This window comes from Pleurodeles waltl, chromosome 10 (genome assembly GCF_031143425.1).
Source record: "Pleurodeles waltl isolate 20211129_DDA chromosome 10, aPleWal1.hap1.20221129, whole genome shotgun sequence".
NCBI classification, from domain to species: domain Eukaryota; kingdom Metazoa; phylum Chordata; class Amphibia; order Caudata; family Salamandridae; genus Pleurodeles; species Pleurodeles waltl.
Window position 1 is genome coordinate 417,087,069 of NC_090449.1, and position 13,845 is coordinate 417,100,913.

Genomic DNA, 13,845 nt, shown 5'->3' on the forward strand with positions numbered 1-13,845 from the left:
CATACGATTCCACAGATGTGCCAGAAATTCTGCTGCATCTGTTGGCGCAAAAGTGGCGCAGTGCTGGAGTAGCATTGGTAATCTGACGCTACTCCAGCAATGGGAGGCGGGTCCCATGTTAAAAAGCCCAGCATCACTTTAACACCTGCTCTGAGCAGGCATCAAAAAAGTTACGCTGTGAAGGCGCAGAATGGCACAGTGAAATCTAGTAAATTTCACTGCGTCAGTTCTGCATGGCTTTTAATGTGGGAAAGCCCTCCCCGAGGTACATTATACCTGGCACAAGTATAACGTGGCACAGGACTTTACAAACTAGCGCAATGGTTCCATTGCACCAGTTTGTATAGGTGGCGCAGTGAAGGGGACTGCTTGTGCCGCCTCAGTATCACAAAAAATTGATGCTACAGCAGAGAAAGGGTCTTGTGAATAAGCAGCTAAGTGGGCAACAAAATTGCATATTTGATCTATTTTTGTTTTTTGTGATAGGGGTAGTACAATCTGGTTCCTCTATTTTAAATAATTTCATTATGTGAATTTTATGATTGGATCTATCTGCTTGATGTTTTATATGGAATGTTTTTATGTTTTTTTACATGAAAACCGAATGAAGCTTGTGAACTGAACTGGACTTACACATCCATATTGCCACTATCAACACACACAATAACTTGCTCATCTTGATCACTATGATTAATGCCAAATGAATTTCCTGAAACATTTATTTTACTGTGTATTTCTTGACACCTGCTCAAGGTGTGATGTCCCAATCCTGGGTAGGTTCAGGGGTAGGTTGAGCTGATCATTTTACTGCATAAAACGCAGGTACATCAATAATACCTAATAATGGGTACAATCCCAATAGCAATGAGGATGGACGTTCTTTGCCTGAAACTAGGTATTAAGTGAACCACATCAATTTGGGGGAATTTTGGTTTGGGCACTTTTCTCCACACTAATTTTGGGCCATTATTCCAGTAGATCTGGATTGTTTTGTTTGATCCTGACAAATTGCCATAGATCCTTATGACACTTAGACAAGAAACATGTTGACCCTGACTTAACCTAAACACAAAGGAACATCATCTTCCTTCATTGTTTTCCTGTTTTTAATAATGACAAGGTCTACTGTGAGAATATATGCACCTTAGATGTCCCTTAGTCACTTTTGTCTCTCCCATTCTCTTCCAATCTACATACAAGACAGTTTTTCATACTCTTTTTAACACAGCACTTCTTAAAAAGATCTTCATTAAAGAGCCCCCTTGTGGGTGCCTGTTAGGCATTTCAGCGCTCACCTAATAAGGCGCTGCCCCATGATGAAGCATGCCACCCAACTGGGTGGGTGAGGGCTCTTGCTCCTGATCTTTCCATATGCTCCCTTTGTATACATTATGCCTGGCGTAGGCATAATGTAGTGCAAAGAGTTACAAAGTGGCGCAATCCATGCATTGCGCCACTTTGTAAATGTGGCACAGCGATTTCGGCCTTGTTGGGCCTCATTAGCCTTTTTAAAAAAAATGACGCTAATGTTGCACAAGGAAGTCCTAGGGGCTCTTAAATCTACTCCTTGGTTTTCCGTAGATGGAATATAGTGATTTAATATTTATGAAAGACTGACATCTTTATCAACTGCTGATATAGTTCTTATGATTTGTTTTTCTGAAATGAACAGTGACTAGCAGAAAGATTTTTGACGCTGTGTTTATTTTTTGTGCATGGTTCGTTAGAGAAAAGAATGCATCTCTCTGCAGTTTAAAACAATCTGATCTACAGCACTTTTAAAATCTGATTTACATTAAATTAGTTTTAATAGATTTTTACGACAAATTACTAACTGCTCATTGGGGGTTTAAGTTTGTACTACAGATTCCACTTTTATTCTTAATGTCTGAAACTTTACTATGCCTTTCATATAAAAGAGCAAGACCGCATAGGATTTAAAATGCTTGACTGAGAGTGATGGAGTGATCATGAATTACTTTCAAAGGATATTGGGATAAAGAGAGAGAGCTAGAGATAGACCGAGAATATACATAACGGGTAACTCAGAACCCAGAGGTGGCAACCTAGGACCATAGTACACACAGTTAACCATTATGTATTTTTTATATTTCATTTTAAATTTTGCGTAGTTAGCTTGAAAACCAGCATTTTTCAAAGTGCAGCACACAGCGGACATTGATACACACTGTCAGAATGCACAGTTCACGTAAAAAATAACAAACATTGCAATAATATTTTCAATAGCATTTCCATATAAATAACAGGAAGGTACACTAGTACAGTAAAGTGGATTCTTGGAAGCAGAAGCAGTTAAGGATAATATCTCATGAAAGATGACAAAAGAACGGCCAGCAAATGTTTTTGTGGAAATAGAGCACATCTGTGAAAATATAGCCCTTCCACTCACAATTCCCATCTTTTAAAGCGAGCGAACAGATGACTCATTTAGAACGAGATCTTTATCACTGGAAGGAAACGAATAAGATATGTGCAATAATGGAAACCTACCAATGTTACTATGCACTACACACCGTCTACCTGACGCCATTTGTGAAGGTATTTACAATAGAAACATCTATGGGTGCGCACATTTTAACGAGGAAGTCCATTATTCAGCTTAAATGATTGCAGGAAAAATATAATACTACTATCAGGTCTCAAGCGTCACTTTAAACGTAGCTTTGTCATCCAAATTTCTCTCATATATGTTTAAAAAAACCTGGGTACATCTTCTCTGTGTCATGTAGGTAAATAGTGGCCCTGAGACATGCCATGGAATCTTCCTATGAAGTGGGTTCTTCATTACTTCCACTTTCAACTGTGGTTGAATGTATGACTTTGGATAGTTCCAAAATTACATGAACTGTTCAATCCCGGGGCTACTGTTAGAAATGGGGTCTCTAGTTCGCAGAGGTATAAACCTTTGTCCAAGAAGGGACCACACTCCTAGTCAGGGTATGTCACACACATTCCAAATTATCCTGTCCCCAACCTCTGCTAGCTTGGCACTGAGCAGTCAGGCTTAACTTAGAAGGCAATGTGTAAAGTATTTGTGGAATAAATCATACAATAACACAGCGAAAAGACCACAAAAATACACCCCACAGGTTTAGAAAAATAGATATTATTTATCTGAATAAAATAAGGTCAAAACGACAAAGATACAATAAGCACAAGTTGAAATATCACCTTTAAAAGGTTTAAAAGAGTCTTAATCCTAAGAAATAAACAGTTGTGTCTTTGTTATACACAGTACCTGGTATGCGTCAAAAATAACAATGCACGGAAACCGCAGAGGAGGAGATGCGTGGAAAAACTAAGGTGTGTGTCGGATTTTCCAATGCGTCGTTTCTTTTCTCATTGCAAGGGGCATGCATCCTTTTCCAGTGTGCAGTCTTGGTTCCTCACTGCGATGCAGGGATATTTTGACACCCAGGGACGAAGCAGGGAAAATGCTTGACGTGCTGGAAAAAGGCACGACGCTGCGTAGATCCGGTAGGCGATGCATCGAATTCTTCTGGCGCAAGGCAGACGCTGCGTTGAATTTCCACTCGGGAATTCGAGCTGCGTCGTTCCGGTCGGTTGTGCGGTTATTCTCAGTCACAAGGCAGGCTTCTTGTTGATTTCGGCAGGCGGTGCATCGATTTTCAATGCACAAGGAGTTTCCTGAAGAGATGACATTGTTTTGGCCGTGAGACTTCAGAAAACACGAGGCAAGCTCAATCCAAGCCCTTGGAGAGCACTTCTGGGGAAGGCAGAGTCCTTCTCAGCAAAGTCAGAGGCCAGAAGGGCAGCAGGGCAACAGCAGGGCAGCAGTCCTTCTCAGCAAAGCAGTGGAGATGAGTCCTTTAAGCAGCCAAGCAGCTCCTCTGACAGTGTCAGAAGATTACCCATTAAATCAAACTTCCACAGGAGCAGATGTCTTTTACCCAACTCCATCGAACAGATGCGTGCTCAGACTTTAACTGATTATTTTAGCCCTGCATCCGCCAAGGGGAAAGGGGAATGGTAACAGAAAATGAGAGACCGCCTCCAGATTCAGTTCCAGCCTGTGTTCCCCACTTGATGATAGGATATTCAGTGTGTGTCTCTGAAAACCTGCACCTTTCTTCTTATTGGGATTTCTTTAAAGGAAGGACCTGGATCTTTTGAGAGACTAGCCTCTCTGTAAGAGAAAAATGTTAACTTTATATCATCTTATCTCCAGGAATCAGAGGTTTCCAAGCTTCTCTGGAGAACAGTTCAAAAGTACAAACTACTAATGTCTTTTGCAGGAAACAAAAACTCCTTCTCAAGGTTCAGTTTTCTCAATAACAGTCTCTAGGAATTAGTCTGAGCACTGAGGTTTGTCTCTAAGACTGACAAGTCTGCAAAGCAAAGAGTTCTTCAATATATATGTACATATATATATTGGCAAGTCTGGAAATCATATAAAAGGATTCCTTACTGGAGTTCCTTGAAGTTCTGTTAGGCCAAAACAGATTCTCCTCAGAAAACCGATAGCCAGTTGTTCGAAGAAGGAAAAAATTCAGCTTCTTCAAAAGGGTAAAAGTAGCTGGTGTGTGTAGGAAAGTACCATCTTGCCTGGCATGTTACCCCCATTTGTACTGTATGTATGTTTGTTTTTGCCTGTGTCACTGGGATCCTGCTAGCCAGGACCCCAGTGCTCATAAAGTGTGCCCTGTATGTGTTCCCTGTGTGGTGCCTAACTGTATCACTGAGGATCTGCTAATCAGAACCTCAGTGTTTATGATCTCTCTGCTTTTAAAAATTGTCACTGCAGGCTAGTGACTAATTTTACCAATTCTGATTGGCACACTGGGACACCCTTATAATTCCCTAGTATATGGTACCTAGGTACCCAGGGTATTGGGGTTCCAGGAGATCCCTATGGGCTGCAGCATTTCTTTTGCCACCCATAGGGAGCTCAGGCAATTCTTACACAGGACTGACACTGCAGCCTGAGTGAAATAACGTCCACGTTATTTCACAGCCATTTTACAGTGCAATTAAGTAACTTATAAGTCACCTATATGTCTCACCCTCACTTAGTGAAGGTTAGGTGCAAAGTTACTTAGTGTGAGGGCACCCTGGCTCTAGCCAAGGTGCCCCCACATTGTTCAGGGCAATTTCCCCAGACTTTGTGAGTGCGGGGACACCATTACACGCGTGCACTACATATAGGTCAATACCTATATGTAGCGTCACAATGGTAACTCTGAACATGGCCATGTAACATTTCTAGGATCATGGAATTGTCACCCCAATACCATTCTGGTATTGGGGGGACAATTCCATGCATCCCGAGGCTCCAGCATAGAGCCCGGGCACTGCCAAACTAACTCTCTGGGGTTTTCTCTGCAGCTACCGCTCCTGCCAACCCTCAGACAGGTTTATGCCCCCCTGGGGCCTGGGCAGCCCAGTCCCACGAGGGCAGAACAAAGGATTTCCTCTGAGATAGGGTGTTACACCCTCTCCCTTTGGAAATAGGTGTGAAGGGCCTGAGAGGATTACCCTCTCCTGGCCTCTGGAAATGCTTTGAAGGGCACAGATGGTGCCCTCCTTGCATAAGCCAGTCTACACCGGTTTAGGGATCCCCCCATCCCTGCTCTGGCGTTCAACTGGACAAAGGAAAGGGGAGTGACCACTCCCCTGACCAGCACCTCCCAAGGGGAGGTGCCCAGAGCTCCTCCAGTGTGTCCCAGACCTCTGCCATTTTGAATGCAGAGGTGTGAGGGCACAATGGAGACCTCTGAGTGGCCAGTGCCATCAGGTGACGTCAGAGACCCCTCCTGTTAGGTGCTTACCTTTCTCTGTAGCCAATTCTCCTCTGAGGGCTATTTAGGGTCTCTCCTGTGGGTATCTCACCAGATAACGAATGCAAGAGCTCACCAGAGTTCCTCTGCACTTCTCCCTTCGACTTCTGCCAAGGATCAACCGCTGACTGCTCCAGGACGCCTGCAAAACCGCAACAAAGTAGCAAGACTACCAGCAACATTGTAGCCGGCTTTCTCGACTGTTTCCTGGTGGTGCATGCTCAGAGGGCTGTCTGCCTTCACCCTGCACTGGAAGCCAAGAAGAAATCTCCCATGGGTCGACGGAATCTTCCCCCTGCCAACGCAGGCAACAAACATCTGCATCACCGGTCCTCTGCGTCCCCTCTCATCTTGACGAGCATGGTCCCTGGAACACAGGAGCTGGATCCAAGTGTCCCCGACAGTCCAGTGGCCCTTCTGTCCAAATTTGGTGGAGGTAAGTCCTTGCCTCCCCACGCCAGACAGTAATCCTGTGTACTGCGTGAACTGCAGCTGCTAGGGCTTCTGTACACTTTTGCAAGACTTCCTTCGTGCACAGCCTAGCCCAGGTCCCCAGCACTCCGTCCTGCATTGCCCAAGTCGCTGAGTTGGACTCCGACTTCGTGGGACCCCCTTTTGTTGTGCTGAAATGACCACGGTGCTCAGATCTTCTGAATGCCTGTTCAGGTGCTTCTGCGGGTTCTGCCTGCTTCTGCGTGGGCTCACTGTGTTGCTGAGTGCCCCCTCTGTCTCCTCCTCCAAGGGGTAACCTTCTGGTCCTTCCTGGGCCCTGCCAGCACCCAAAACCTTCAACCGCGACTCTCACAGCTAGCAAGGCTTGTCTGCGGTCTTTCTGCGTGGAAACAACTCTGCATCCTCCAGCACGCCGTGGGACATCTTCTGACCGAAGGAGAAGTTCCTGGCACATTCCGTTGTTGCAGAATCTTTGGCTTCTTCCACCCGGAGGCAGCCCTTTTGCACTGTCATCCGGGTTTTAGTGGGCTCCTGCCCCCCTGGACACTTGCGTGACTCTTGGATTTGGTCCCCTTCCTTTGCAGGTCCTCAGGTCCAGGAATCCGTCTTCAGTGCTTTGCAGTCAGTTGTTGTCTTTGCAGAATCCCCTATCTCGACTTTACTGTCTTTCTGGGGTAGTAGGGTAACTTCACTCCTAGTTTTCAGGGTCTTGGGGTGGGGTATCTTGGACACCCTTAGTGTTTTCTTACACTCCCAGCGACCCTCTACACACTACACTAGGCCTGGGGTCCCTTCGTGGTTCGCATTCCACTTTTGGAGTATATTGTTTGTGTTGCTCCTAGGCCTATTTTCTCCTATTGCATTCTATTGTGTTCTACAGTGCTTGCACTACTTTTCTAAGTGTTTTACTTACCTGATTATTGGTTTGTGTGTATATGTTGTGTATATTACTCACCTCCTAAGGGAGTATATCCTCTGAGATACTTTTAGCATATTGTCACAAAAATAAAGTACCTTTATTTTTGTTAACTCTGAGTATTGTGTTTCTTATGATATAGTGCTAAGTGATATAAGTGGTCTAGTAGGAGCTTTGCATGTCTCCTAGTTCAGCCTAAGCTGCTCTGCTATAGCTACCTCTATCAGCCTAAACTCTTAGAACACTACTAATATACTAATAAGGGATAACTGGACCTGGCACAAGGTGTAAGCACCACAGGGTACCCATTATAAGCTAGGCCAGCCTCCTACATTGGTGGTACAGCGGTGGGATAAGTACTTGTAACTGCTTCACCACTTTGTCATTGGTGCTTTTCATAAGAAAAACATATACCAAATACTTAAGAATATACACAGTAACCTAAACAGTTTAACTTTCCTTCTCTAAAAAGTTTCGGAAAAGTTTCTAAAGTTCTTTTAAAAAGTTACAAAAACTTTTTTCTCTCTGTCCTAAACCTTTTCTGTCATGTCTGCAGTACAGCTTACTCCCACAGTTGTCCAGGCAACATATGGGAATTTAAACTTTAAAAGTTTGAGGGGTCTCTGCATTGAAAGAGGTTTAGCAATTGGTAAGAATCCTACAAAAGATCTTCTCCTCAGCCTTCTCCTAGAAAGTGAACAGAACTAGTCTGGCCCATCCCAGGATCAGGAGGTAGGGGAGGGGGGTACCCAGTCAGACTCAGAGGAGTCCCCTGAGGTTACTGGGGAGGGTTCTTCCAAGGACCTGTCAGCTAGCAGGCCACCTAGTGACACTGGTAGTGGGAGGGGGTCACACATTAGTAGGGAACCCTTCACTCCTAAAGGCCAGGTTACTAGAGCCCAGTCACTTAGAGACAGGTCCAACTCTGCCAATTCCCACATAACTTCTGTGTCTCACAATTCCCAAGCCTCCCACCCTGAGGATAACTTAATGGAAAGGGAAATCAGAAAGCTGAGGTCTGAAGAGGCCAATCTGAAGCTTAAACAGCAGCAGCTGGCCTTAGACAGGGAATCTCTGGATGTGGAAAGGGAAAGGCAGAGGTTGGGGTTAGTTCCCCATGGAGGCAGCAGCAGTGTTTTTTATAGCAATCCTGTTGGAGAGCAAGATTCCAGAAACCTGCATAAGATAGTCCCCCCTTAAAAGGAGGGGGATGACATTAACAAGTGGTTTGCTGCACTGAGAAGGCCTGTATGGTACAGTTGGTCCCTCAAAGGCAGTGGGCTGCTATCTTGTGGCTATGTTTTACTGGTAAGGGTAGGGATGGGCTCCTTACTGTCAGAGACAATGATGCTAAGAACTACAGAGTTTTGAAGGATGCACTCTTGGATGGATTTGGCTTAACCACTGAACAATACAGGATTAAGTTCAGAGACACCAGAAAAGAGTCCTCTCAAGACTGGACAGACTTTGTAGACTGTTCAGTGAAGGCCTTGGAGGGTTGGTTACATGGCAGTAAGGTGACTGACTATGAAAGCCTGTACAATCTAATCCTGAGAGAGCATATTTTGAACAATTGTGTGTCTGATTTGTTGCACCAGTACTTGCTAGACTCAGATCTGACCTCTCCCCAAGAACTGGGAAAGAAGGCAGACAAATGGGTCAGAACAAGAGTGAACAGAAAAGTTCATACAGGGGGTGACAAGGATGGCAAGAAGAAGGATGGTAAGTCTTCTGACAAGGGTGGGGACAAAGATAAAAAACATTCTGAGTCTTCATCAGGCCCACAAAAATCCTCCGGGGTGGTAGGTCCAAATCCTCTTCTCACAATCAGAAAAAGCCTTGGTGTTATTTATGTAAAGTAAAAGGCCATTGGCAAGGGATGCCACTTGTCCAAAGAAAAACACCAAACCTCCCACCACCACAACCCCAACTGCAAACTCTAGTGCCCCTAGTAATAGCAGTGGTTTGGTGGGAAGTCTACTGCAAATAGCCAATTCAAGGGTATAGCTGGGCTCACTATTGGCAGTGTAGTTGGGGTTGGTCTTGTTAGGGAGACCACAGAGGCGGTTTTAGTCTCTGATGGTGGCACTGACTTTGCCACCTTGGTTGCTTGTCCCCTTAATATGGATACGTACAAGCAACTACCCCTAATTAACGGTGTTGAGGTTGAGGCCTACAGGAACACAGGAGCCAGTGTAACTATGGTTATAGAGAAACCAGTTCACCCTGATCAACATCTACTTGGTCAGCAGTACCAAGTGACTGATGCTCACAATAACACACTTAAACACCCCATGGCTGTTGTGAATCTCAACGGGCAGTTACTGGTCCAAAGAAAGTTGTGGTACCACTGAATTACCTGTAGATTGCTTACTAGGCAATGATTATGAGACATCAGCTTGGGCTGAAGTGGAGTTGGAGGCTCATGCAGCAATGCTGGGCATTCCTGGGCATATTTTTGCTTTAACCAGGGCTCAGGCCAAAAAGCGAAAAGGACAAGGAAACTTGGATCCTGGAACAATGGACCAAGTGCTCCCAAAAGCTAGGGGTAGGAAAGGTAAATCCTTGCCCACTATCCCTCCCTCACCAGAAGATTCCCCTTTTGAGGAAGAAGAATCCTCTCCCTGTGCAGAACCTACACCAGATGAGCTGGCAGCAGACACTGATGAGCTTTTCGGTGCAGGGAGGCCTGCTAGGGAAGAGCTGAGTGTGGCACAGCAGGCCTGTCCCACACTAGATGGTTTGAGACAGCAAGCTTTCAAACAGCAGAATGGGGATGTCAGTGATAGCCATAAGGTTTATTGGGAAGACAACCTCCTGTATACTGAATCAAGGGACCCTAAACCTGGAGCTGCCAGGAGATTGGTCATCCCTTTACAGTACAGAGAGTTCATGCTTACATTGGCACATGACATTCCCTTGGCTGGGCATTTGGGCCAAAGTAAAACTTGGTACAGGCTTGTTCCCCTGTTTCACTGGCCTTATATGTCAGAGGACACCAAAAAGTTTTGTCGCTCTTGTGTGACCTTTCAAGCCAGTGGCAAGACTGGTGGCACTCCAATGGCCCCCTTAATTCCACTTCCAGTGGTTGGGGTGCCCTTTGAAAGGGTTTTGGTTGACATAGTTGCCCCCCTTGACCCTCCAACAGCTTCAGGCAATAGGTTTATCCTGGTGGTAGTGGACCATGCCACTAGGTACCCTGAAGCCATCCCCTTAAGGACCACTACAGCTCCTGCAGTGGCAAAGGCCCTTCTGGGAATCTTTTCCAGAGTGGGCTGCCCTAAGGAAGTGGTGTCAGACAGAGGTAGTAACTTCATGTCTGCATACCTCAAAGCAATGTGGAAGGAGTGTGGTGTAGCATACAAGTTCACTACTCCTTATCATCCACAAACAAATGGTCTGGTTGAGAGGTTTAATAAAACTCTCAAAGGTATGATAATGGGACTCCCTGCAAAACTCAGAAGGAGATGGGATGTCCTGTTACCTTGCCCCCTTTTTGCTTACAGGGAGGGAAAGGAGTGGGCTTTAGCCCCTTTGAACTCCTCTTTGGGCACCCTGTGAGAGGTCCCCTTGCTCTTGTTAAGGAGGGTTGGGAACAACCTTTAAAAGCTCCTAAACAGGACATTGTGGACTATGTACTTGGCCTAAGATCAAGAATGGCTGAGTACATGAAAAAGGCCAGTAAAAACCTTCAGGCCAGCCAAGAGCTGCAACAGCAATGGCATGACCAGAAGGCTGTCCTGACCCAGTACCACCCAGGACAGAAGGTGTGGGTATTGGAGCCTATGGCCCCAAGAGCACTCCAGGATAAATGGAGTGGACCTCATCTAATTGTAGAGAAAAAGGGTGAGGTTACCTACTTGGTAGACCTGGGCACTGCCAGGAGTCCCCTTAGGGTGCTCCATGTCAACCGCCTAAAACCCTACTATGACAGGGCTGATCTCACCCTGCTCATGGCAACTGATGAGGTACAGGAAGAAGAGAGTGACCCTCTCCCTGATCTCTTCTCCACAACTGAAGCTGATAACTTAGTGGAGGGAGTAGTACTTGCAGATTGTCTTACTGCTGAGCAGAAAGATAACTGTGTAAGTCTTTTAAGCCCATTTTCTGAACTCTTTTCACTGATACCAGGTACCACTACTTAGTGTGAGCATACAATCAACACTGGAGACAGTTTACCTGTCAAAAGTAAGATTTATAAGCAGCCTGACCATGTCAGGGACTGCATTAAACAAGAGGTTCAGAGAATGTTAGATTTAGGAGTGATTGAGCTTTCAGAAAGCCCATGGGCTAGCCCAGTGGTGCTTGTTCCAAAACCTCACAGTAAGGATGGTAAAAGAGAGACAAGGTTCTGTGTTGACTATAGAGGGCTCAACCAAGTGACCAAGACATATGCTGATACACTGGCTTCTGCCAAGTATCTAAGCACTTTTGGTTTAACTGCAGAGTATTGGCAGATTACATTATCAGAAGATGCAAAACCTAAAACTGCATTCTCAACCATTGGAGGGCACTATCAATTCACTGTGATGCCCTTTGGTCTGAAGAATGCACCTGCCACTTTTCAAAGGTTGGTGAACACAGAGTTGCAAGGGTTGAAGCTTTTAGTGCAGCATATCTAGATGATATAGCTGTCTTTAGCTCCACCTGGGATGATCACCTGGTCCACCTGTGGAAAGTTCTGGAGGCCCTGCAAAAGGCAGGCGTCACTATCAAGGCCTCAAAGTGCCAGATAGGGCAGGGGAAAGTGGTTTATCTCGTCCACCTGGTAGGTGGGGAACAGATTGCACCACTGCAGTGGAAGATCCAGAGTATTATGGAATGGGCTCCCCCTACAACTCAAACCCAGGTGAGAGACTTTTTTAGGCCTCACAGGGTACTATAGGAGGTTTATTAAGAATTATGGCTCCATTGCAGCTCCTCTTAAATGACCTCACTAGTAAGAAGATGCCTAAAAAGGTATTATGGACAGCTAGCTGTCAAAAAACTTTTGATGAGATCAAACAGGCCATGTGCTCTGCACCTGTCCTAAAAAGCCCTTGCTACTCCAAAAAGTTCATAGTCCAGACTGATGCTTCTGAATTGGGGGTTGGGGTAGTGCTATCACAGCTTAAGGCTGAGGGCCAGAATCAACCTGTTGCTTTTATCAGCAGGAGGTTGACCCCTAGAGAAAAGCGTTGGTCTGCCATAGAGAGGAAGGCCTTTGCTGTGGTCTGGGCACTGAAAAAGTTGAGACCATACCTTTTGGTACTCACTTTATTGTTCAGACAGACCACAAACCTCTACTTTGGCTAAACCAAATGAAAGGTGAAACCCCTAAATTGTTGAGTTGGTCCATATCCCTACAGGGAATGGACTATACCGTGGAACATATACCTAGGAGTACCCACTCCAATGCAGATGGACTCTCCAGATATTTCCACTTAGACAATGATGACTAATCTGGGCAAGGTTAGCCTTATTGTCCCTCGTTTGGGGGGGTTGTGTAGGAAAGTACCATCTTGCCTGGCACGTTACCCCCATTTTTACTGTATGTATGTTTGTTTTTGCCTGTGTCACTGGGATCCTGCTAGCCAGGACCCCAGTGCTCATAAAGTGTGCCCTGTATGTGTTCCCTGTGTGTTGCCTAACTGTATCACTGAGGCTCTGCTAATCAGAACCTCACTGCTTTTAAAAATTGTCACTGCAGGCTAGTGACTAATTTTGCCAATTCTGATTGGCACACTGGAACACCCTTATAATTCCCTAGTATATGGTACCTAGGTACGCAGGGTATTGGGGTTCCAGGAGATCCCCATTGGCTGCAGCATTTCTTTTGCCACCCATAGGGAGCTCAGACAATTCTTACACAGGACTGCCACTGCAGCCTGAGTGAAATAACGTCCACGTTATTTCACAGCCATTTTAAAATGCAATTAAGTAACTTATAATTCACCTATATGTCTAACCCTCACTTAGTGAAGGTTAGGTGCAAAGTTACTTAGTGTGAGGGCACCCTGGCTCTAGCCAAGGTGCCCCCACATTGTTCAGGGCAATTTCCCCATACTTTGTGAGTGCAGGGACACCATTACACGTGTGCACTACATATAGGTCGATACCTATATGTAGCGTCACAATGGTAACTCCAAACATGGCCATGTAACATGTCTAGGATCATGGAATTGTCACCCCAATACCATTCTGGTATTGGGGGGACAATTCCATGCATCCCCGGGGCTCCAGCATGGAGTCCGGGTCCTGCCAAACTAACTCTCTGGGGTTTTCTCTGCAGCTACTGCTGCTGCCAACCCTCAGACAGGTTTCTGTCCCCCGGGGGCCTGGGCAGTCCAGTCCCAGGAAGGCAGAACAAAGGATTTCCTCTGAGAGAGGGTGTTACACCCTCTCCCTTTGGAAATAGGTGTGAAGGGCCTGAGAGGATTAGCCTCTCCTGGCCTCTGGAAATGCTTTGAAGGGCACAGATGGTGCCCTCCTTGCATAAGCCAGTCTACACCGGTTTAGGGATCCCCCCAGCCCTGCTCTGGCGCGAAACTGGACAAAGGAAATGGGAGTGACCACTCCCCTGACCAGCACCTCCCAAGGCGAGGTGCCCAGAGCTCCTCCAGTGTGTTCCAGACCTCTGCCATCTTGAATGCAGAGGTGTGAGGGCACAATGGAGAC